Below are 23,172 nucleotides of genomic sequence, written 5' to 3' on the forward strand. Positions count from 1 at the left end.
CTTTCTTTGCTATCGATATCTCAAGTCCATGAAACATCAGGCTGTGTGAAGCCATTACAAATACTGCATGTGTAAATAAGTATCTCCATCTAAATTACTTCATATTTTTTCACACAAGAAACATAAATGCAACAATAGATCAACCCAACTGTAAATATCTAAGTATGTCCTTTAAAAGCCAAAGGAATGTCAGATACAATTTATTTTCGGCCAGTGCAAACTGAGACATTAAGTGGCAATTCTACTTCCATTAGCTAAATCTGGCAAATATGCAACTGTTTAAAGGCACTGTCAATAGCCATTGCACAATTAAGTATTTGTACTGATGCCTTATTAAATTACCCTTTTCAAGTAGGCATAATAAACTAGGACTTCACTGTACAGATTTTCATGGTGAAAGTCCAGATCACTGGAAAATTTATTTAAAGAGAATGCAGTCCAGTGAGTAATGAAGTAAATGTCAAATGTTTTTGGGCAAATAAATCTGAGTTGCCTTAAAACTTTTTTGGCAGATACCGCTGAAGACGACATTTGTAATAAAAAGCCCTCAGTATAACCATTTTGATTTACAGAGTTCCCAAGGCAACTTTGAGATGCGTTGCATCTCCAGCCGCAAGACCTACTTGGCACGGCCAGGCAAGCACTACCACTGGCAGCGAGAAATGGCAAGATCGGCAGAGCTGGGTATTCGGGGCTCGTTGGACGCGTCCTTGGGCTCGATGGGTTCAGCTGCACGCAAGGGGGAAGAGCAATGAACCATTTCAGGCCTCAGCTAGGTGCTTTTCCAAAGCTCTGGTCCCATTTGCTGTTCTGCAGGACCAGCCCTGGCTTTACCCATGTGCTATATTTTCAGCCTTTCTCTTTGCAGCTCTTCTCCCTCAGCATCGCCGGCCCCCGCTGCAAGGCTCAGAGGATTCGCATCAAACCCTTTCCCTTGGGCTGGTTTGCCAGCATTGAAATGAAACAGCAATGGCCACAGCATGAGCAGATATTTCATGTTGGAAAATCGGAATTTTGTCTTTCCAAACTTCTTCCAAGGCCTGACAGCCAACTTCTTTATATACCGTGCAAGTTAGCCAGGCGTGTGTCGCTCCAGGACTCAGCTTCAGGCCTGGCTTGAGCTGACCTCAAAGGAAGACAGGTGCCAACACTGATAGCAGCTTTTGGACCATTGCAACACAAACAGTTTATCTTAACACGCCACCAAACCACTTCCAATATTTATAATTTCCTCAGATATATCATGCAATCTTTAAGTATTTTCTCACTGAATGCACAGAGATTTTCTCCTCTTACTTAACAGCTTTTTTCTATCATTAGCTTCAGGCTGATGCTTTTAAGAATGGTAAAATTGCAGTATCCACACTGTTATACATAAGGTTGTGAATTTATTCTTTTAAAATATGGCTTACTATATTCAGTCAGTTTGTTTTATATCAAGCATTTATTTAAATAGTTTTCATTGTATTGACATTTTATAATGCCCTCCTAATATTCTTATTATTGATTTTAATACTGCAATGGTATTATTCATGGTGACACCTATTGGAAAGCAAGCTTCAATTATATCAATAGATGTTATTATTATAACATTGATAACATTAATATTTGATAGTGGCATAAAATGTGATGCATTGGCAATTAACTCATTAATGTAGATATCATTAACCAAAAATGTCAGGGTTGTTTTAATGATTTTTCCGTTGCTTTCTTTTAACAAGTTCTCTAATCACTGACGCAGTTTTGTATTTTTGAATGTGTATTAGCCATAGAAGTTTTTCTAAAAGCTAAATAAGACCGTTCCTTCTAAATAAGAAAAGATGGGCTTTTATGGCTCAGAAGATACTGTGGGTCTTGAATCAACAGCATTAGCAATAGGCACAGTACATGCGACTCCATCATAGAATATTCCAAAATAAAAGATTTACCAAAACATAACAGTGCCTTTTTGCTTGTTGCTTAGCAACCGGAATTGATCTAGCAAAAAGTCACCTGACTTAGGAATTGCTAGTGGCAATATTACTCCATCATTTTTCTTTTTCACACTAAACTCATGAAGGTTCTATCAAAACCAGCTATTAATTGTTTCTTTTCTCTTCAGCTGCTTAATTATACAGTAGAAACATTTCTATTGCTGCTACTGTTTGGAAGAGTGTACATGATAAAGCTAAAAAAATAAACAGACTTACTCAAATATTTCTAGATATAAAGGAGCAAATATTGCAAGCCACAGCTGACTGCCGGCTCTGCCATCCCAAAATAACACACGCAGTGAGCTGTTCATATAGCTGCAGAACGACCATTTTTACCACACCTGCACTGATGGACAATTTGCAATAATCTTTTAAAAACCACAGCCTAAGAATACTTGTTGTTTTGATGACTCAGTTGGAATTCACCACCACATTTGTCTTGCTTTCATCATTTCTAAACATTAGCATTTTCAGCTGTTGACTGAAAGCACTTCTGGTCCTCTATAACATATATATAAAACACTTTTGATCTCTTAAAATCCTCCTGTCAACCTGGAATCACACAGCCTCTTACATTACCTTGTTCTTGTCCTTAATGGTGACCCGCAGTGAACTCTGCACTCCTACTTTCAGATGTTCAACATCCTCCCTTTGTTAAAAGCTGCTGATCAAAAAGGAACATTGTGCTCACTGTGTTTCCCTCTATAGCCCCTCGCTAGCATTTACAGGAATTACACTAAAACACAGGGTATGGACAGTGGCAATTTCATTTAACCACATACCATATTTTTGTTTTGCTTTCTATACTACTTAATTCCTTAAGTAAATAAGAAAAGAAAACACATCTTTGCACTCATGCACTTGGCCCATCGCGAGCAGTCAAAAATAACATCGCATTCAGGAGTGATAAAAGATTCATCCACAAACACCTAAATTGTCTTTTTACATTTTCTTCTCTGAAATGAACACTCTATATAAGCTCAGATGACATTTGTCCTTTTAAGAAGTGAAGAAATGTTACCTAAATGGAGCATATATCCCATTTCACTTTTCCTCTGTATCATATTCAGATCTGGTAGATGGGATTTGATGCTGTTTCCCATAATGCCTCCATGGCTTTTTCTGTAAAAGCTTAACAAGGACACAGCATCAGAGAGTCTTTAGTGGCTAATACCTGACCCCTTTCTCTCACATTACAGCTCCAAGTGACCATTTTCATGCCAAAAGGTCACCAACATCCCCATCCCCATGGAGCCAATGTGCATCAACCTTCTAACCTTTGCCACAGAGAGATGATAGCTATTTGGGCTGCAATCCCTTCATTACAGATGGTCCATATTTTATATTTAGTGTGGGAGGTCAAATTTAGGAAAGCAATTTCTCTTAAAGCTAAGACTTCCAATAATCCCAGATCTTCTATTGGCTTATGGGTGAGTGGCCAGTAATGGGTTTACGGGCAGCTCCAGGTTTTTTCTCTTCACTGGGGAGGGAATTTCGTCAATCTAAATTTTTAGGATTGGTGGCCACCATTGTTTATTATTCAATGAGCACTTATTAGATTGTATCTAAGCACACTGCAGCAGGCAGAGAGTATCCTTATAAGCAGGCTTGCAGGCTGGATCAATATCTCAAGGCATTTACAATCTTCTTGAAACAGATTAAACAGTGCTATTTTTTATTTTGTTTTAAAGCTTATATTCAGCTGTGCAATTTTGTTAGTGACAAAAGCATTCATCCACTATCATTATTAATCACAATGATCAATCTACTGGTAAACCAGCTTGCATTTTAATATAGAGACCACCTTCGGTGGAAATAACCTAGCACTTCATGACAGGTCACAAAGAGGTTGAGGAAATCCTGAAAACAACAATAAAGTAAAAAAGATCAAAACTGCAACATGTTAGCTAAAACGAATCTGCTCTAATAATGTCGCAAGGGGAACCTTTGATTCCCTTTTGTGTCCAGCTTTGTAAAATGGCACAATTATGATAGCCCCACTACTGCAAAAATGCTTAAATTCATGCACGAAGTCCTAAGCCAGCAAAGCATTTAAATACCTAGTTATAACCAGTCTTGCTCAGTGCTGCATTCAAATGTGTGCTTCACTTGCTGGTGAATCACAGATCCATATGGAGCATTTGGGTGTAAAGGGACAGTTTATAGCCCGTGATACCGCTGAATGAGTCTAGTTTTTAAGGCCGATAGAGTCTACCTCACGCGGCTAAAAATCTTAGTCCTGCCAAACTTTTTCAAGACACACAAATGCTTTTTTGAAACTGCTCGTGAATAAGCAATTTATATGCTATTTGCTATTGTTCAAAAGATCATGTTCTTTATTAGCTACAAATATTCAGAACCGTGTTAGGGAAACCTGAATCTGTCCAAGGCAGCACTGACCAGAGCTGCCTCTGATCTTCAAAAGCAGCGAGCAGAGGCGACACGGGATGGCTAAGCCAGGAAGAACAAATAACACACTCTTCCTCTTGGCTGCCATGCAAAGTATCATTGCCTTAAACTCATGCCCTTCGTGTAGTTTAGACCAGCAGCTTTCAAGTTTTCAGTTTTCTCCTTTAATAGCAGATCTATGCGTTAGGAAAGGAGCTCCTCAGGCTGAGAACCCAAGCTGCTGGCCAACATTTCACGATGGAAAACCAGGCCCAAGACAGGGCTCCGCGTGATTCCTGCAACTAAATTTTTCAAACATGCATTTGCACCTACCTTAGTCCTTGCCGCTTCCTGAAGCCCGTACGTGACATTTCTGCCAAGCACACCTGCTTCGCAGGAGCCCCGGCCTTCGCCGCAGGCCGCCCGAGCACAGGGCTTGCTGCACGGGGCCGACCCGCCTGCCCTTACCCAAGGGACTGAGTACCTCGTCGCTGAGGTGCCTGAAGGCGCAGCTGGAAAGCTAGTGAGGTTTCGCTACCGCACCTCGCCCCCCGTCAGGCACCAGTGTGCTGGTGGGCGGTGCAGACCTTCCTAGACCACTGTGTACGCCCGCAGGGTCTCAATGCGGTTCAAAAGCCTGGAGAGGTGAGTTTATGAAGCGTTACACCCGACTGAGCTGGAGCTGCTCCAGAGCTGCGTTTTGGGGCTCCCTCCCGGAGCTGCTGCCCTGGGGCAGAGCCCGCGCTCGGGCCCCGGCCCCTCCGCGCCGGCTGCCTTCGGCGTGCCGAGCTAGCTGCGTCCTGGCGGGGCAAAGCCACGGGCAGAGCTATGGAGCTTGTGGGCTTGTTTCAGAAGGCGAAACTGCCCGCTCCGGCTACGCTTCGATCCCGGCCGTGGGGCAAACCTGCGCCTCGGGGACTCGCTGCTCCCACGGGGACGGTCGCCAGGGCAGCGGGAAGCAAGTTAGCCGCCCGCGTCGGACTGGCTGGTCCCCTCCGGGAAGGGCTGCGAGGAGACGGCACCACGCACGTGCCTCAACGCTTTCAAGCGGCTCTTCGGGAACGTGGGCTGGCCTTACGGGCAGTGCTGGAGGTGACACTGGGCTAATCCCACCCTGATGCAAGCCTGCTCTGACCAACAGAGTTATCACAATTTTTGAAAACAGGTGAATCTGGCCGGTTTCACACCACGTTTTTACAGCAGTGCAACGAAAGTCACTTTCTTTGCTCTCTTTTATGACCTCTTCCATGACCCTTGGACACGGGTAACGACGTGCCTGCACAACGTGATCACTGTGTAAATGAAAGTCAAACTCACTGAGCTACCTGAAGGCATCAGAATTGCCCTGCCGCTGTTAACCCTTCCCTGGTGCTGCTCTTCCTCCTTTACTAGGCTCAAATATTATCGTTTTCATAGTATCTGTGTACAGCACTTCCATAATTTAAAGCAAATCCCTATTATTTTGCCTTCAGTATTCTGTTATCCCAAAAACGAAAATGGTGTTTCTCACCGCAACAGGAGCCAACGACCACAGCCAACGACCTCAGCTATGTCTCCATCAGGCTGAATCAAGGCAGTTACCCAGGTTTCAGGCCTCCAAATCATACTTTGGCCCAGGCGCGTGAACGATGCCACCACGACACACAGCTTCTCGTGCATGAGGGCAATTACTTTTTTCTAGGTCTTTGCTAGTCTTGTGTTATTCTTGCGTTCAGGGAATAGGCCCTGCAAAAGCTGCACTGTGAAATGGAAAACAGCCGCCCTGCGCATACGAACACAGCCCCCTTTCAGGTTTGCACGATAATCTACCAAAACTTGAAGCAGTTAATATTAAAATGATGCCCTGCGAAGGTTCGATGGGTGTGGACAGACCCAATTTGTTTATACAATTGTGTTTTGCCACAGAGTAAATTAAGTTACAGGGTATTCATCAAAATTGAATTACCACGGCGCGAGCTAACCGTTTCCCGAAGAGGCTGTGACAGGAGCACAAAGCGCCCCGTGGCCGCGGGAGCCTCTCGCTGCCTCCCGGCCGCCGCTGCATTATTTATGCCAAGGATCAGGCCAAGGCCTGCCGCACAGGGTGGAGAGCCACCAGCCAGAGGAAAACGGGGACAGGTTTAAAACAGTGTTTACTTCTCACTCCGAGGAGGTGGGGGAGAAGAGAGGCCTTCCACAGGCGGGACTCGAGTGGGACGCGCAAAGGCCGCAGCGGCGGGCGGGAGGGCGAGGGGGGCCGGCAGCTGGCCGCAGCCACGGGACGCGCAGCTACTCCCCCACTTCCACAGGTTTTGTTATCCGCCGAGCCGGGCATTCGCTCCCGCCACACGTTCACCTCACATTGCGTCACAGGGGAAACAGAGAGGAAAGTGAGAAAATGATCAAGACTTAGATTTGCAAATGGGGCCGGAGGAAGCCACAATGTGTGTTAGCCCTCATTGTCACTCAGCTCTTCCTGGGAAAGAGAGAGGAGGATTTGGAAAATAAAGAGAAGTATGGGTGTGCTGTGGGACACCATCTTATTTTTTCTTGGAAGAAAGTTTGTTAATTGTCCTCAGTTGTGAGAGAATTGAGGCATCACAAAAATAGCTTAAGGGGTATTTTAGTGAACCAAAAAGGACCTTAAAGGTAAATTAGTTCAAGATCATTGAAATGTTGGTGTTGAAAAAACAATTGAGGGCCTAATTTCTCCCATCTTTAGCCTATTTTTAAAAAAATGCCCATGTCAACCTACTTTTCTTAAGGAAATAGAAAATGAAAAGATTTTTCAAAAGGTGAAAAAAGACATGTTTCCCTGTGCTTTCAAAGCAAAAGAAAATTTAGAAATGTTTGTCAGAAACCTTAATCCTTTTATCTCTATGAAAAAAGTTGGACCACAGTTTTTATTTCAATCTCTGATAAAAGTCATATGTCTAGCTGAAACATAGCTTGGTCAAAAGTATTGTACCCAGCCCTCATGAGCAAGCTCTGCCTGCCCAGCTGCTGGGCTGGCCAAGAGCAGAGGATACGCGGGGGGCAGCTGGGGGCTCGTCCCCCGCCTTGTAACCTCCCAAACACAACATCAGCGTAGCCTCAAGCAACGCCCCCCAGGCCTTTCCTCCTGCGCAAAACCTCCGTTACAGCTTCCCAGCGCAACGCCACGTTTCTCGAGCCCTTCCAGCAGCCCCGTGAGCTGGCTCGGGGTCTCCCCTTCCTCCCGCCGGAGAGGAATCTGAAACCTGCTCTCATTTCCCGCGGTTTCGTCCTGCCACGCCAGTGAGGCAGACTGGGCAAAGCCCTAGAAATGGTATTTTTGCTGTAAACATCATCTTTCATTTTGGTCCAAATGAAATTCAAGCGTTTCAGGGTGAGTGAGCGATTGAGTCGAAGCAAGTGCTGGGTTTCCTCCAGACATCCGAGCTGAGTCGGTGCCGGATCAGACAACCCCGGCGCGGTGCTTTGGCGCGTTGGCCCGCGGGAGCAGAGCGGGGCTGGCCCTGGCCGGAGCAGCCGCCACGGAGAGGCCTGGACATGCCACCGCGGCGCCAGCCGGCCACCAAGGCCACGTGCGGGCCCTGCCTGCTTCCTCAGGGCCTGCCCCGGGGATTTACGTGTTTTGTTTCAGTTTGGGTGGGGCGAGCAGGATGGTCTCTGCTCTGATGGAAAGCGTCCTACGCTTCGCAGGACATATTACTGGATGTCATACCAGTGCCTCAGGAGATGTTGACTGTGCACATTTATATAAATCTAAAAATAAATAAATATGCACACAAGCCTCCTCAATCAAAATATGCCACAGACAACTAAAAGATCTTGAATCAAATATTAATGCTGGAGATTTCTCCAGCCATTTTGTAATGCTTCCAGCTGTCTTTATTACACAGGGTATATAATGCACTATCCTATTTTAGTCCTGAGCTATCAGCAGTATCATTTTTTTGATGGCCTCAAACTAGCTTAGTAAAACTGGTCCACCTCTGAGCACCTAGGACCAAGCGCTTATGACGGAGACCTTCTAGTCAGCCCTTTCACGCCATGGCACCGGGGAGCAAGACACTCGCTGATCCGCAGCGGGAAATGCTATTCCCTGAAAGACCTGTGATTTAGGCACAGCAAGTCCTCTGGTATGCTTTATCCTGAGACAGATGAGAGGACTGTGAATGCCTTCCCACATATCCAAAGCTTACATTGATACATATTATGTCCACTTCTTAACGCTTTTTTATTCTTTTTCTTTCTGCACAGAGTAGTTACTTCTTTGCTGTGTTGTGTCCTTTTTCCTACACTGCTATAAAGCTCCACATCTCATGGAATTGTGTCAGATTCATGTTTTCTAAACAAAAGAGGATGTGATTTTAAATGAATCTGTTCGAAAAGAAACTCATGCAATTCCCTTGCAAATATGAGATTTGCAACATCACTATGGGAACAAAACCAAGTCATCAGGCTTTCTAAATTTAATGAGGTTCAAATGTCCAAGGACACCAGCTTTCAGGGGAAGAAGCAATGTCAGAGCATTCAGAGAAAAGGATAGTGTTTCCTTAAGCAAAGGAAAGAAAATATCTTGAAAGAGGTTTACCCCTTGAAGTGAGTCAGGTGCAAGTCACTGGCAGACAGTGAGCAGGAGGCAGCTGTGAGCATTCAGAGGGGATCAGGTTCTCCCACAGATTGCCACTTTCAAGTTCAGTCACTGCAATATTATTTATGACAGCTATGGGTCTGCATGGCAGTGTCTCAGCAAGAGTGAATCACCAGTTCCCACCCCGCTCCTTCCAGAGGTGGAGCTGCAATGCAGCAGACCGCAGGACCCAGCGCCGGGAAGGCAGCAAGGAGTACTCGAGCAGGGGATGGTACAGAGGCTGTGCAATCAGCTCAGAGGTTCCCATGGCCTCCAGTGAGCTTTGGAGAAGGGCTAGAAAGGAGGCTGCTGAACACAGTTTTATCTGCCAGAACTTCTTTTTGCTGAAGATGGCGTTTTCTGGTGTATTCCTGAGACTGAAGCAACAAATGCTCATCCCCACCCTGAGCATTTCTGTTTTCTCCGCAGAGCCCCCTCCCTGCAGTCAGCAGCCACACGTTTCCTCATCATCCTGTGGCCACTGGAAGGAGCTGCTGGAGAGCTGGGCATTGCTGAGTTACAGCTGCAGCTTCCTCAGGATGAACCTGCCTCACTCCACACCAAAGCCCTGCAGCTACACCAGCTGCTGCAGCTGCAGTGTACAAACACCAGCCTCGCCTACCACCCTTTGCGTGTCATGGCTGCGCAATAGTACTTCCTTCAGCAAACACCCCAACTCCTTCTTCTGTGCCTGCCCATGCCTTTCCCACCCTGGAGAGATGGAAGTGGGACGCTTTGCACAGCCCTTGTCAATGCGAGGGGCTTCATGCAGTGCTTCACCACACCGCTCTTGCCTGGGTTGAGCAGGAGGCCTTCAGCACATCACCTACACATCAGTTAGGACTTGAAACGCAGGACGTGGGAAGTCACTCAGTATCCTCTAACTGAGGAAGACACACCCTCCTTCAAATAGAGCACATATTTATTCTCTGCTAAGGTAAGCTTACCTTTGAAATTTTATTTTAAAAGCATAATCACCATTGTCTTTATGCTCTACCATTTCCTCTACAGATATTTACACTTCTTCTTTCCTCTGTTTTGCATTCAACAGACCAACACTGCAAAACAGACACACACGATGGTGCTCCTCACTTTAGCACCGTGCCTGTCTTCTGCTGGAGAGCAGCAGATGTTCGGGGCTCTGCAGAGAATTTCTCAGGGCAGAGGACATGCGGATATGTTTACAGCTTGCACTACAGCATATTTTGTTTTATTTACCTGTACAGATAATTCTAGAGTAGAGGTGCTAGAGCCACGCCTGGGCAAGATAGCAGAAACCTCAGCCCCATTGCTGTCCCTGGCGCTCGCAGACACTGAGCCCAAAAGCAAGAGCAAGGTCTCTCGCGCTTTCTCCCCACACTGAAGGTTCTGTACCAAATGCTCAAGCACGCACTGATAATACAATGTATCTTCCCCAAACTGGCCATTTGCTCACACACAAAGAAAAAAAATGTGTAATAGTGACACCTGGTGACACCTATTGTTTTGCTTACACGCATACACATTTTCCACGTACACCAGGTTTTACTGAAAACTCCCACACTATGCTAAGAGATCAATGATAGAACTGCAAGGTTGAATGTCCAAGCATAAGGAAACATTAGGATTAAGGTCTTACTCTTTGCTTTTGTCTCTTGCTAAATATTTGTCATGACACACTACTGACCATCAAATGGTTTATCCACTAAGTTGTTGTGTTCATGGAGATGGATCAGAGACCACAAGATCCACCTGAAAAAGGATTCTGTAGCTAGACACTAGTATAAAATGAAAAATTAATTATACTATGACCAATTAACTTCCTTGTCTTTAGTATATCCTGCCACCAATTAACTTCCTTGTCTTTAGTGTATATTCCTAGAGCTAAGAATTTCATGTTCATGGTATGCTGATATGTATTCAGCAAAATCTAATGTTAGAAGACAGAAAATTATTCTGGTTAGGCCAAAAAAACCCAAAACAAAAGCAAGCATCCAAGCCTTCAAGACTACTTGTAAAGTTTCTCTGGCAATACAGTCTGAAAGTCACTTTTCTGAAAAATTAAGTATGATTTTAAAACATTAGGCATGCCTCGAGGATCCTACTAACAATACCTTTGGCACTGGTCCCCACTTTCCCAAAGTGTTTGCCTGGAAGTGCAAGGATTATCATCATATTCTCTGATATTCCGGTTCTGCAAGTTATCATTTGTGCCCACTATTAAATTAGCTCACCACTACAGCGGAGATCACTACTGCTCTTTGGCAGCTACACTATGAATCACCTAGGCCATAGGCTGCGTAAAGTCCTAACGGAAAACCCTGTAAAAATAAGGTACTGAAAAATAAACACATCTTTCTGGCTCAAAGGGGAGAACAGGGTAAGGGAGTTAATTTATACTTTTTGTTTCGGTATTTCACAGATGAGTATGGGGAGGTGAGCAAAATGTCAGCCCAGATACAATAATATAAACCGCATTTGCAGGCTTTGACCACTTAACTGTTTCCCCAGGGATATTTTTACTGGTATTTTGTTGAACTCTCAGTCCTTGTGCTTCCTGTTATGAACTGGTTAAAGAGAAGATTATCATACGGTTATGGGAAAGAAGAAAATAAAGTAATGAAGTGCATCTCAGAAGAAAGGAGGAGAGAACGGCCAGGCAGAGAGAACTCTTTCTCCTGCGAATTACGCCGGCCATTTCTATGCAATCCACTTATTTCCTCGCTCCTGCACCAACGTCAGGTCCTACCAGCCCTTCCGGGAAGGAAAGGCACTGACGAATGTGTCGTGGGTTCCTGTTCCAGCCTTTAAGCGAAGTGTTTGTGCCCTCTGTTCGGTGCGTTATTCTGCAGCGTCTCCCTCGGCGGGAGGAGTCCGCGCTCGCGGTCAGCGGGACGCTCCAAAAAACAAAACCGTGCTGTTGTGTCCCCACGAGGGAGGCAACTGAGATGCACCTGGAAATGGCCTGCTAGCTGAAGAACCGAGAGGTCACTGCGAACGCCTGCTGGCAAGACAAGCTGAGCCAGGGTCATTAATGATAATTAATCATTAATTAAACCAGGTATGGCACACTGGAAATAGGACATACCCCATCCGTTCCCTGGGAAATCTCCTCCCGCAAGTTAAAGCGGCCCGAGCAGGGGCTGCGTCTCCAGCGTAAAAGACACGTCATATACCCGCGTTCCCAAGCCGCTGCGTGAAGTTGTGGAAGCAAAAATCTTCTTGTTGATCGAATTTTCACTTAATTTAATTTTATTGGAAATCACAGATGGTGTCATCCAGCAGCTAGAGGCTAAAAAGGGGCACTTTACAAACTGAATGCAAAACTTATTAAGTTATAATAAGCAGAAAAAGCAAATGGAGGTGAAAATTTTACTGCAAACAACACTTCCCTACACTCAGTAATATTAAAACTAAATTTCTTTTCATTTTAAATTTTAATCCTGCTCTTAGCAAAGCAAATAACTGCAATATGATGTAAAAAGCTGGTTTCTGATGATTCAAACTGGAAGCAGATACTTACAAAATCACTTCTCCCTCCCCCCACCCCCCGCAAGTGACAATATATAAAGAAAAGGATAAAATAGTGCTGTCCAGTGCAGGCCCCTGAACCTTCTTCCCGAACCAGCACAGATATGATGCTTGATGGAAACAACCGCTTTTAAGACAGCCAGAGTGTGACCATATACACATTTCCAAATGATGTGATGACTGCTCAGGGACACCATGTGCTAATAACTGTGTATTATACAGGATACAACGGGTCTGCGAGGGAAACTTTGAAGGGGCAGAAAACGATACGTTTTTTTCCCTGTATGTAAATTAGAAAGTGAAAATCCACCGTTATTGGTAATGAAAAAAAAATCTTTCGGAGATCAAACAGAACATCCTTGCCCCTCCTCTGATTTTCCACATCATCATTTTTGGAGAAAGGAGTCATAAATTTTAAGATAATCCCTGCTCACAGATGTGTTATTTATTCACCCAGTTAACAGCCATTTCCTGTAATCAGGATAAACTGATCAATCTGCCCTAATGAGAATGGAGCCAGCAGCTTCCTGGCCAGGGCCGGCCCGGTGTCTCTTCTAATCTGCAGACACAACATATCGGAGGAGAAGACCACTAAATTCCCCCGTGCCGAACAGCGTCAACACTGCAGGAGACCCTCGCGTTCCCCGCTGCAGGCAGGTTACCAAAAATAAAGTGTGTGAAGACAATGGTTCTTGGGCTGCTTTTAAAGTCACTTCTGATGTAAGAAAAAATGTTTTTATTTTCTAATACAGGCTTTAATAATTTATTAATTAATTGTGGCACTATAAAAAGTATTTTTCTGTTTCCATCATTAATATACCTGCCACCACTAACTGGTAAAATTCAAAAGCAGATCCACAAATGTACTAAGTGCAATGATTTTTGACCCTTCATAGAAAAATGCTCCTGTCAGTGCTGTAAATGTCTTTGTTGAACAGCTGGATGGGGGTAAACAACTGAGCAAATGAGATTTAGTGGAAAAAAAGGGGGGATTAAACAGTGCTTTCTTCCCACGCAAGAGCAAACCAGTAAAAAAAGCAACAAAACCCCACTCCTTGATTTCGGGAAGACCCCTGGGCTGCCTCCTGCAGCGGTACGTTATTTGGTGGGTGCGGAAAACGCGTGCTTTAAAACTGTCATGCGAGTCAAACTATGCCAATAAATGGCTGAAATACCTCCCCAAAAGAATAAGCTACCATAAAAATATTTCAAAACATGGCATTGATGTACCTTTAATCTGGATTTTGGTTTCTAGGAGGCACAGCAATTAAAGACCAGTAAATATCCAGAAATCTTTTTGGTGTCTGCTGCATCAGCATCTCTGTTTTCGTCTATGAAACAAGCCCAGATTTATCCCTGCTGCCTTTAGCAGTGTCACTCTGTAGGCTTTGAAATAGATAATTCCTATGGTCAAGGTATGTATTTTCTTATTTCTTATTTAAAAATACTCATTGTACACCTGTCAGAACGCATCCTCCTCTCCCCCCAGCGACTTTACAAGGTTTTACATTACTATTCCTTAGGTGCTAAGATTTTAGTTTAAAAAACCTTATGTTTCTTTTCTGTTGCCAAGAGGCATCTTGTTGCAAAATAAAAAGCATTCCTGTCCAAACAACAGCACAGTGCCCACCATCAACTAAGTGAGATGTGAATTTTAATTGATTCCTTTTAAACGCTAAGGGCCTGATCCTGTAAACGTTTCTGCATGCGTTTATACTTATTATTGTGACTAGTTCTGCTGGAATTAAGCATCTCTGGTGGATAAGTTAAGTCGATGCATGTGGGTATTCATCAGAACAAACTTTTGGGAAAGAAAGCTAATGGTAGTAGTAAGTGCATAAAATTCAACACCATCAATTCCTTTTAACTCAGACTTTAAAATAAACAAGAAAACGAAATGCCAATAATACCATTCTAATGTGCTGTTAATACAATTGCACGATTAATCACCAAGTGTGAGAGCTGCAAAGCGATCAGGGTCGCAGCGACTGCGGCTGTACGACGCACGCAGCCCTCCTGCGTGTGGGGAACGAGCGGTGTAACGACTCCTGCAGCTCTCGCTGTAGAGCCTGCCCTGGAAAAGCGAGCACACGCAAGCCAGCTGAACCAACTATTGCGTTAAAACCTTTACTTTTGCATTGCCTTTACTTTTTGTCACAGCAGTACAGCCCTAACTCTGTAACACCACTGTGGATACTGAATTTTGTGTGTGCTTAATTTAATAATTAAACATTTTCACCTGTACTAATTATAAGTTTCATCTAGTCCCACGAGCATGCACTGACTTACTTATTTATCCCTTAATGGTAAAGCAGAGGAACTTAATGCTGTAGTAGAACAAAAAGCATTGCTTACTGCAACGTACGCTAAAATTCTGCCAGAAATTATACTTTTTTCTGGAAAACAGAGAACGCTCAGTGTTGTAAATACTTCATAAAATAAATACTACCTAAACAGTGCTTGCAGCCTGGAGCTGCCCAGCACATGCTGCTGGATATGCGAAGGAGCAGCTTGTTCCTGTGTGTTTCTGTACACGTTCAGTCGGTTATGCAGAGCGGGTACAAACCCTTCTTGAAGCTGCATTCCCATCTACAGCTGCACACACTCAAATAAGGGCAAAATCCTTAACATCCCGTGCTTAAAACACAGGTCCTGGGTGCAAAGCTGTGGAAGCAAACCAGAGAGGGACAGTCTTCCATCACATGAACCTCCGGAGGATTTGCTGCATCCGGCGGTCGCTCCCCGCTTACCAGCAGGGAAGGGCCCTCGTTACGGAGCTGCTGAGCGCCGGGGAATTGCTGATCCCCGCAGCGAGGCAGCAGCGAGAGCTGATAGCCCGCTGCCTCCGAGGACGGGAGTGGGATGCTGCACCTGCCCCTGCGCCGCGGCCCCCCCAGGGACGGGCAGCCCCGGAGGAGCCAACGCTCTTGTACGCAATCGCCTTGCTGTCTTCCCGTCACATATAGCTGCGTACTCGTGCACTGAGTTTCTAGGTCAAAAAGTGCTGTGAGAGTGTGAAGAACTGTTAATAGTGAAATTGTGAGCCTAATAATTTGTAGCCCACTTCTGCATCTGCATTTTGCAAAACGTGCCCAGCAGCAGACGTTAGCGGTCTCTGGAGAACGCTAGCTGTGCCTCAGAGGAGCACGCGTTTCCGCAAAGGTGACTCTGCCCCTAAAGAGTCACTGCCAAAAACTCCAGCATGCCCCAAAGGGGCAGGATCTGCCCCTTAGTTCTGGGACTACCTTCCTCCCTCTGGCTGCGGTGCCTTGATGAAACCTCGGGAAATCACACGGTCCAGCAGTGCTCCGCTTGTTTGCCAATGAATTTGAAGAAGGACTTATGGCAGTTTGGAGTGTAAACACAATTAGATTTTACAATTATTCAGGAACCATTTTAAAGTTCCCCTGAGGTTTCCATGTTAACCCAAATGGATTTCGCTTCCTATGAGAATCCAGCTGCTTCTGGAAGACTTTGATTAGAAGGCGGTAATATGACTCCAAATCCTAGGTGAGCGTTTGTGCCCTGATCTAAATTATAACGCTGCTGTAAACATTTAGCAAGGTGCTTTTAAGATAATGAAAAGCATATTCATGCTATTTTTTAAAAATCTCGAACACAGCTACGTTTACGAGTTTGCGTTAGCTCCCTATAAACGTCCCTCATTTTCACAGCAGCATTTTCACAGGAGCCAAGACGCCGGCTCCTCCGCGCTCCGGCCCCGCTCTGCCGAGAGCCCCGCCGGGCAGCACGCGGGAAGAGGGCAGGCGTTAATGCTGCTCCTGATGGGACGGAGCGGCGGCTCCCGAAGACCAGGCTACACTGAAGCTGGAAGCGTGCAGGGAGAGGAGCAGAGCTCCCCACCCGGCTCCCGGGGACGGAAACGCCGGGACTGGGCCGGGCCGAACGCGCGCAGGTTGCTCCCGCGCAGCCAAGCCGCCTCCTCCGCACAAAGGCCGCGGCGGTGAGCGCCGTCACCTCCCCGGTCCTCCCGCCCGTACGCAGCAGCGTTTCGGATGCGACGGGAAACGCACAACGCTACTATTTGCCATTGATTAGCAGTGCCTTTCTCATAAGGGTTTTTTTTCCTATCTGTGTGTGTGTGCATGTGTGTGTGCTAATCGTGTTTGGAGACATTTCCCCACAGAGCACCACTATTTCCTAGTAATGAATAAGCTCAGCACTTGTGAGTTCAAGCTGGCAAATTGCCACCGAGCATTTATTATCTCTGAACCGCTGCACGAGGAGGCCAACCACGCAGCCAGACCCGGGCACAGCACAAACAGCACACCAAGGGGGGAGCAGGGGCACCCAGCCTTTGACTTTTGGGGAGGAAATTAAAAAAAAAAAAAGAAAAAAGCAGCCTTCAAAAAACCTTCAATATGACAAAGATGATTTGACTGGCGGTTTTGGCTCTTCCTGGGTTTTAGGATCCTTAATCTACTGGGAATGGTACTATAAATTTGGGCATTGCCACTGCCTTCAACCAACCTATACCAGTACATACAAACAAAGGTCCATACATTTCTACAGGACTGAAAAAGGGCTTTGGAAATCCCTTGAAAATGTTCAGTTAGATGGTCATGAGCTGCAGTTCGAAGAATGTAATAGATCTGGCTTGGCATTTATTGTTTTTGCCTCTAAAATTTTGCAGCACCTCTTCCCTCCTCCCCTCTTTTATGTTTCTTGTTGAATTCTGTCCTCCGGAGTGCCCCCGGACAGCCCCACCTCGCCCGGCGTCCACACTTGCGCAAGGTTAAACTCCATCCTTGCTTTGCACGGTCCTCTCAGAGCCGTATCTCACTTTGCTTACAGCGTTTGATGTATCACTTTGCCATGTTATTTGCATTAAGTCAAACGAATCTAATGTCATACCATCCTCAATGCCGAAAATAAGAAGTATCTGTAAAACAGAGAAGTCTCAAAGAGCGAAGGGCAACAAGCAGCGTGGCTTGTTACCACCCTAATCTGCATGAAACCCAGGGCCTCAGACCCCGCCTGGGGAACGGAGCTGCGGCGCTGCCTGCCTGCAGATCACAACCCACAATCTGCCCCAGTAAACTTAGGGCCGATTTTTGGGATGACTTGCTGTGACTTAAAAACCTCCCCTATTAATCTGGCGACGGACATGCCTGCTAGCTGCACCATCCCCTGCGTGGCGCAGACAGCTGAGAACTGATGAAGCAGAAGGCAGAGCTCACTGCCGGCAGTGCCGAGCGCTGGGGGATCCACCCGCGCCGAACGCCCTCCATTCCCCGCAGCGATCCTGAGGAGGGAAATCACTCTGCAACGACCAGGAGCATCAGCAAAACCCCTGAGGGATTAGCAAAAAAAAAAAAAAAATTCTTTCTTTCCCAGTGCAAAAGCTGGTTTGGATGGAGCTCTCCTCACCTTTTTGCTATCTATGAATGTGCAACTTCTTACCCCAAATCTTGGTCTAAATAAAGATGCAAAGGAGCATTGCTTGCTCCGATTTTTGTTTAAACACACAAATTCAAACGGATCCCAGTTTTGGCCCATCTCTAAAGAAAAGAAAATATAACACAACCCTTTGCCGTAACGCACAGACGAAGCAGAATCTACGCAAGAATCATTAACGCAGGGCCCGTTTTTTGCTCCGCGTTTGCACAGCCCCTGGCAGTACCGAGTCCTGGTTTGGGGCCGAGGTCTCCAAATAATACGGACGAGCACTGGCCAGCTGCCCCCAGCAGTACAACAGCTTTTCGGTGGATAGAGAGTAGGAAAAAGGCTTGTCAGAAACTGACTGCTACAGGATTGTTTTTGAGTAGCTAGCGATGAACAGTCCAGATATCAGCTGACATATATTTACTGCAGAAGTTGTAAGAGTTAAAAGCCCATTCCTCTTAAGTAGCTGGACATGATATTTCCTCTGATTTTTTTCTCACATGCTATCTCTTCGCCCCCATATAGGATATCATGGGAATTTTACCACCTTAACCTCTTGTCTCCCCACAGCTCTACCCCAGGTAGGAGTTGACCTTTGCTAAGTGTTCAGGCTGCCTTTAATGAGGGAGGATGTGTGCTGTGTATAGATCTGCCCGAAAATCCATGCGAAGCGGCTGTTGCCCAGTAACAAAGGGCCCAGCTCACGACGAGCAGCCTCCGCTCCTCCGGAGGGTCCTGCTGCTGCCCGGGTCCTGCCGCAGCAAATAAATACGACGTGACGGAGGTGAAGGTATGGAGCAGCGAGGCTCCACAGAAGGTCTCTCGGAGGAAGAGGGACCACAGGGCTCTCCAGCAGGCCCTGTTTACTGGGTAGCTGATTTTCCTGCTATTTTCCTACAGTTTCCTTGCTATACAGTGACATATGAGGCAGACACTTGACCTATGGCTGCTATTTAATTAAATGCATTTCTCCACCTTTCTTCTTTGTCTGTGTCATGATCTGTGTAAGGGTAGACAAAATACAGTGTAGTTAATATGCAAAACTTCTGAAGCTTAAATGGAAGATTTGGCTGGTTATCTTTAATTAAATGCACATTAATACCATGCAACATCCTAACTCTGAATGTGAAGGCATTAAAATAATTAACTGGTCTAATCTAGCTTTAGGAGGCTTGAAATCTTGTGCAGAAAAATAGGTTGAAAATAGGTGCTGGTGTTACAGTATATCCCTGTGAAGGTGACCTTAACACTAGAAATGGAAGAGGCACGCAGGCACCTGGGCGCACCGGAGTCCATGCTGCCCTTTCAGCGCGCCCTGCACGTAGCGTCACGGCTCCGCGTGGCTGCTCGGGCTCGGGCAAGGCCATAGGAAGCAGCGTGGAAGCAGTCAAATGCCACAAAACCACAACATTTTCTGAACCATCTGTTCAAGAAGCAGCAGAAGTGGCTCTTTGGCTGTTAAAGGCTGAGCACCATTGCCACAGTGGAAAAATAATCCGTTAACAGTGCTGTGCTCGAGGCCTCCCTGTGTATGCTCTTTTCATCTCACCCCCACTTCACCCGCGTGGGGAGAAAGTGCTTTCAAGTGCAGTTTCTGAGGCTCTGCTCCAGCCTCTGCAACTCCTCACCGATGCTTGAAGGGGCATCTCTTATCACGGAGGTACTGAGAAATAAGAAAATGTTTTTACAGAAAACTACTTTCCTGGCCAGCACCTCATGTGAAATTCCTCGCCTGCAATATCTGCATTTGATTAAACAACGCCCAGCCCTGTACCACAGGCTACGTGGTATCAGAGCCCATCGTTGCAAAAATTGCTATGATGCTGCAAATCCACCCTCATATGTGACCTTAACCTGGGAAGAAGGTGAGCACTGAGGTGGATGAAGGTACCTGTTTAGTTATATGTATTTAATTAACCTAATTAAGAAATGTGGTGGAAAATAATTAAAATCAGGAGGGTTATCTGTCTGTCACGGCAGCAGCATGAGGCTCTGATTCCAGATTTAGGAACCCCTTTTGGCTGGACTTTAGCCATAAATGTAGAAAGACATATTGTCAAAATGCTATTTTGTCCTGACCTCGTAAATAAGACAAGCGCTGATAAAAGCCTGATCATTGCTTCCCGAGACCTGCCTGATGGGGTGAGGGCTCCGGGAAGTCCATACCCCCGTGACTTAAGAAACGCCCATCGCTTTTCCTGCACGTTGGCTCCTGACACCCAGACTCTAGCTGTAAACAGACTTGCCAGAGAAATACCACGTTTAGGAGTAACATCTCCTTTATGCTTGCGTTGGAAAGTTGAGGCCTATTGATGTCCCCCTTCTAACAAAGGTTTTGCTGAGTTTACCATATATGATGGAGCTGTGATAAAACTGTAGCATAGAAAATGATAATGAAAGGCAGATGCATGTATTTCTTATTGTCAGTTTGTCCAAGAAATCTTAGACTATTGGGGTCTGTCAACATTACCAAGCCACGTGGCATAACGGGAGCAGATCTGGAGGATGGAGCAGCTGGTGCTGATGGTGGCACGCACAGCTGGGTGGGGATTAATTTCATAGAGGCTCCGGGCCGGTCCCGCGGCCGGCATGCTTTAGGTGCGTGCCTGGAGAGCGCCTTTCCGCTTAGCTCCGTGTGAGAGGAATCCAGCTCTGTGTCTGGGACCGCTCTGCCCTACGAGCCAAGATATGATGGGTGTGGATGATGGGGGGATTTGTTCAAAAACACACTCCTGATCTGAATGGAAATTAATTCTCCAGAGAGCACAAATCACAGCAAGAGTGAAGAAAAGCCAGTTGGGTGTAGTCCACTACTACAGCTCTGGTCACTAAAAAGGCAATTTCCACTGAAGACAGTTAAATTGCGATTACTAGGCTTCAGCGTTAACACCCACTGAGCAAATACTTGTTAGACCTTCTTGACACAGCCGATCCTCTGCTTACCAATCTAAATCGAGTAACCAGAAGAACAAATACGGCCGTGTGATTTCACCTCCCTCCCTGGAGGAGACTGTCGGCAGCATGCATCTGTTCAGGCTGGCGCTATCTCAGTGGACACTAAGACCTAGTATTTATTTTTCCTAAATGAGAATTTAAATTCTGAGTAAATTGAACTATGTTCATGCAAATCACACCGCTGTCAAACAACAAATGCTAAATTATAGTACATAACATCAGTCATTAATGCCTGGAAGCTCTCTGATCGCTGTGTTAACTCCAGGATGGAAAAAATCCAAACCACTACAGCTAAAGTGAAAAGGAAAGGGAAGGAAAGTGCACCTCTAAACTCTGTTGTGATCTCAGCCAGCCAGAATACAGTGGCAATCTGCAGGATTTTTGTCTTTATTTATCGGACTGCATAATCTAATTATCTCTCATTAGTCCAAAGCTGATTATTTCATTTATCTTTGTATATGTGACAACAAAAGGCTCTCTTTAATTAAGCAGATCAGCAATTAGCTGTTGTTTTACAGGCAGTTTTAAACATCCCTGTACAAATAGCATGCAGCATGATTGCAATCAGATGCTCAGGGAAGAATTGTGGATGAAGACATTTTGATTTACAGCCCCATTTAGTTTAAAGCCACACAGGCAAGTGCAACTCCAACAGCACGGGCTTATGAGATATGGCCAAGTTGCCAAGCAGCCTCGATGGAAGGGAACAGAACTGGGGCAAGATCTGCAGGCCAAATTTAGTTAGATTTGCACAAAGGATTTTTGGGTGCTGACCCTGAGGAATATCTGAATGCTGTTCCACCAAACAAGGGTTGTTCTGCTGTTAATAGTGAAGGAGATTCACATACAAACTCCTCAGTGAAATGGCAAAAGGCGTGTTTCAATGTACAGAGATCTGGCCAGCTAGAGTAATCAGGAGTGTCTGTGGTTAACTAAAATAAGAGAAATACTTTCCATTTGTGATGATGCTGTTGACAGCAATGGATATTGCAAGAAATATGAGAACAGCTTAATTTGGGTCGTGAAGCATCCAAAAGCCAGAGCAGCAAAAACCCTAGAGCCTGGGTATTTTTCCAAGAATCTCTGGATGAATTTCCACTCCCAACAATTCCCAATGTCCTCTTAAAAAGGTCTGTCTCACTTTGGGACCATTGCTAGTTTTTCCTATGAGAAGAGGAGTCACTGCTCGCTTGTGTGCAGTCCTTCACTACAGATTCTGCAGCTGAGATCAAATGTCAAACCCACTTTTGGTTTAACCTGTCCCAGCTTTCTGCATTAGTTTCATCAGCAAACAATTTCTTGCATCCAGCCATCTATGTGTGTCAGCATGGCTTGGGGCCTTGAGAGAAAAAATGGACAAAAGCAGAAAAAATATTCATTTTCCTTACAGTAATTTATGAATCCCCAGTAAGTTTTAATTTCAAGATGTAAGTGCTGAGATAAGCACAAAGAAATTAAATAGACTGTCCCTGGTAGAACAGAGAGAAAGAACAATGGATTGGAATGCAAATCTGAAAGCAAACTCATATTTGTGAGCATGGGTATTGTCCATTACTTGAGAGTAGCTCAATTTAAATAATCAATTTGCAAGAGAAAACTGCTGGTGCATTTAATATACTGAACTTCCCCCACTGGACTGTGCTTGTGAACCTACTCTGCTTAAAATATGGAGAAATGAGATTAAACCAGAACAAAATAGATGCTACTTTCCTTACTTCATTTTGCATATGCAATTTCTTATTTCTCAAAAGTCATCTGGAAAATCCCATTTGCTTTTGTTGATGTGGTTTTGAAAATATGTATTTGCTATATTTTGCCAGATAAAGACAATTATTTTTAATGCTTTTTGACCTCACTGTTGGATGGAGCTATTGTAAGGTTTTTTTTAGCAGGAATAAACTGTGATATCACAGCAAAGTGTGAGGAGCTCTCAAACCTGCACGGAGATATTGAAGACACTGGAAGAAACTGGGAGGTCCTCTTCAATGTCCTTTCACCTTCTTTATGCTGATAGGAAAGAGATGTCTCTGCACAGGACTCCTTTGCAAACGGCAAGTGTAATAAGCTCGGAGCAATGCAGTGTTATTAGGCTGTTTACCTGCAGGTAATTGGCAATTAAGCCTAGTATAAAAGGCTAATGGCAATTCTCTTCTGCTTGAAGAGTAAGAAAGAGGTAGAAATCTTGCCTGAGCAAACTGAAGATGTCTGAAACTCCCTGAAGTGAGTCATGAAAAGGACATAACCTCTCAGCTGTCTGACATGAATTTTAAGGGCAGAGTCCCTAAAAACTATAGGTATATGAAAAATCTAGGGCATCTTAGTGTGCAGAGGGAATTCACGTTG

Source organism: Dromaius novaehollandiae, chromosome 10, assembly GCF_036370855.1.
Source record: "Dromaius novaehollandiae isolate bDroNov1 chromosome 10, bDroNov1.hap1, whole genome shotgun sequence".
Taxonomy (NCBI): Eukaryota; Metazoa; Chordata; class Aves; order Casuariiformes; family Dromaiidae; genus Dromaius; species Dromaius novaehollandiae.